We start from the raw sequence: 3,549 nt of genomic DNA on the forward strand, positions 1-3,549 counted from the left end.
TTATTGTTTGACTTTGATGATGTCCACGAATTTGAGTTTGAGAAATGCACCACCCACTAGGAAGCATCCACTCAGACTGGATTGGCAGCTCCTTGCAGGTTGCCCGAGCCACATAAATATGCAGGTGGTCTGAGTGACTGCATCAGAGATATTGGACTTAAGCCATCCCCAGAGCTTTCGGTGTACTTCCTGGGCCTGTTGGGGTGCTGCAGTCTTGCCTGTACCAAAGGCCCACACAGGCTCATAGGCCAGAAGAACCTTGTTTCAGCCCTTCATGTTATCTGCAATGACCTTGGTTTGTTCAAAATCGACCTTCTCAGGATGCCAGCTTTCCTCTCAGCTAGCTTCTCCCCAGTGTAGGTGATCACTCCAAGTCCCTCAGCCAGGGCATGGGCCACTTTCTGCCCACTTAGCTCATCTGATTCCCCAAACACAAGCCTTCTTTCCAATTGCCTCAAGACCACCCCTGTAGCTCCACAGTCTTGGATCAAGCTAGAACTGGCCTCTCCAGTAAAGGCCCCATCACTCACTTTGTAGCAGTTCTGAGCAGTCACGGCAATCTGGGCATCTAGCTGCTGCCTGGTGAAGTCAATGTAGGTGGTGGCTGGTGCACAAACCTCCTCGGTGTGGGCCACGTTCAGAGTGCTGATGAGTTCCCCAGACTCATCTTCCATCCAGTCGTCTTCCAGGTTCCCCTCATGAAAAACCTCCTGGGGGGGTGCCATGGCACGGGAGCCAACACACTGAAGGTCAGGATCCTCCTTTACTATGTTTTCATATAACGTGTTTGCACTTTTTAATGTCACAGCCTCAACTGCACATTATTTAGCAATGTAAGTTCTCTCTCTCCATTAGATTATGAGCTTCCTGTCAGGAGCCAAAAGTACAAACAAAGAACTTTCTATCTTCACCATGTTCCCATTCTGTGTCCACTCTACCCGTTATCTTTTCCAATACCCTGTGTATTGTGAGTACTTGATTAAAAGTAAACACAATTGAAAATCTAGCAATCCGCGTAGCATATATTGAGGATCTAGCTCAGTGTATTGTCAAGAGTCCAAAAGTTATAAAACGTGATCAGTGAGTTAAGGAAGACTTTTACAATCAAGTGACATAGAAGTGACACTAGATAAAGTTGCAAATGTATTATAAAAGCAGATAAGTATCATGTAGTTCAGGGGAAGGGTAATATGGTACTTAGACCAGACAGACAAACAACCTTCTGGACGTCCAGACGTCCTTCCTGACAAAGCCGGGCGAGGCAGGGCCAGCTGCTGTGGTGGCAGCGGGAGCCGAGGCAGCCGGGGCTGCGAGTGGGACCCTCCGCCTCGGTGAGCCCACAACCCGCGCCAGCCGCCAATCCTGCGCGGTTCCGGGTCCCACAGCGCACCCCCGCCTCTGCAGACCAGGCTGTCCCAGCGCCACCCTGCACCCCGGCCTGGCCTGGAGTCCTTCATGGGCGTCCGCAGGACCAGGCACCCACTCGGCGGGAGCCCGCGGCCGTGGTGGAGCAGCTCTCCCTCCCGACACCCGGGTGGAGAGCCAGGCGCGCTCGGCGCTGGCGATGATAATAGCTCCTGTTTATCAGCCGCTCACACTGCCAGGCTCTGTGTTGAACCCTTCGCGAGCGGTCACCCTCGCCTCAGCCCTGTGAAGTCGCCACGATTGTTAGCCTTATTTTTCAGAGGCAGCATTTGAGATTCAGAAAGGTCAAGCGACTCTCAGTCAGAAGGTGGTGAAGTCAAAAGGAAACCAGAATTTTCTTGACACCCAGCAGTTGCTGAACATAAAACCTGGACACCCACTGAGGCCGCCCCATGTCAATAAATCGCTCCCCAGTAGAAATAAAACAGCGGTAAAGAAGAAGGGGAGCGTGTGGGTGAGAAGTGTGGAGGAAGCGCTGGTGGGGCACAGTAGTCTCTGCAGACTCCCTGGTAGCAGGACAGTTGCCGGTGGTCAGTCAGATCAGCGCCCCAGAGGATCATGAGGGGGAAGGTTACCATCCAGAAACCCTCTCATAGCTCACTGTTTAAGGCAGAGACTTTAATTTATTGTAGCTGCTAACCATTGCACAGCTCACTGGAGATGCCCTCAAGTAATTAAAACTAAAGGTCTGAAATCAAAACTTATTCTGTTATCCCTGTTATTGATCTTTGATGAACTTTCACTGGGGTGAAAAGAACCCTCTGCAAGCCAGCCCATGCACATGCGCATTCGAGTTGGATGCAGCTCCAATCCATCCACCCCAGGGAACCGCACCACCATCCTCTGGTTTGCTTCAGCCAGAAACTTCAAGATCATCTTTGACTACACTTTTGCTTGACTATAGGTGAACATAAATGTTTTCACCTTTTATTATGAAAAATTTAAAAATATAGATGAAAGGAGAAAGAATAGTGTAATGAACCCTACTTATATACCCATCACTCAGTTTCAACAATGATCAACTCCTGGCCAAGAGTTTATTATTATTTGACTAATATCTATGATATATGAGTCATGTATCAAGTTCCAAACTAGGCCCTAGGGATCCAAAGATGTATCAGATTTGACTGTAACCCAATCTGGAGGATATAACATCTGGCTTTGGTCCTTGATAGGTGAATAAAAGTTACCCAGAAAAAGAAAAGTTGTCCTTATTCATTTATTCTCTTTCAACAAATAATTATTATGTGTGAGGCACTGTCCTTGGTGCTAGGAACACATAAAGAAACAAGATTGCGTTTCTACTTTCTTGAAGCTTGAATAATGGGAAAGAGACATTAAACATGTGATTAGAAATGTGATGAGTATCTTTTTTAAAAATATATTTTTATTGTTGACAAATTTACAGATATCTCCCATTTTCCCCTTTTACTTCCCTTCCCCTACCCCCTACCTACCCACCCCCAGGTCTTCACTACTCTATTGCCCATGTCCATGGGCAATGCATATTATATATAATAAAAGAGTAATATGCAAATGGACCAAACAGCAGAACAACTGGTCACTATGATGCACACTGACCACCAGGGGGCCACCGCTCAATGCAGGAGCTGCTCCCAGCCAGCAGGCCCGATTAGGTGATCAGGGTCTGCCAACCAACCTCTTGGTCCCTTCCCTCCCCTCCCCCACCGGCCAGCAGGCTCCAATTGCCTGATGGCGAACAGGGAACTGGCGGTGGATGGCCCTGATCTCAGGTCAGGCCTAGGGACTGTACCTGTGTACAAATTTCATGCACTGGGCCTCTAGTTTTCATATAACAACAAAATGGCTGTCATTAAGGAGACCAGAGATAAGGGTTAGCAAAGGGAATGGAGAAAAGGGAATGCTAGAGCACTGTTGATGGGCATATTGATACAGCCCTACAGAAAACAGTATGAAGGTCTCTTAAAAATTAAAAATAGAACTATTATATGACCAAGCAATCCCACTTCTGGGTATCTATCCAAAGAAAATAAAACTATGATTTTGAATAAATCTGCACTCTCATGTTCTTTGCGACATTATTCACTATGGCCAACACAATGAAACAACCTAGGTGTCCATCATGAGATGAAGGGATAAAGA

The 3,549-nt window shown here is 47.4% G+C and overlaps 1 pseudogene across 1 annotated transcript; it reads right to left on the reverse strand.

The window, feature by feature from the left end:
- On the reverse strand, positions 1-725 carry LOC308515394 (triosephosphate isomerase-like; annotated as a pseudogene). The gene has a single exon. The product of its transcript is annotated as a triosephosphate isomerase-like (transcript).
- Between the last annotated feature and the right edge of the window lie 2,824 nt (positions 726-3,549).

Source organism: Myotis nattereri (assembly GCF_964212035.1).
Source record: "Myotis nattereri genome assembly, chromosome: 3".
In the NCBI taxonomy this organism is placed as follows: domain Eukaryota; kingdom Metazoa; phylum Chordata; class Mammalia; order Chiroptera; family Vespertilionidae; genus Myotis; species Myotis nattereri.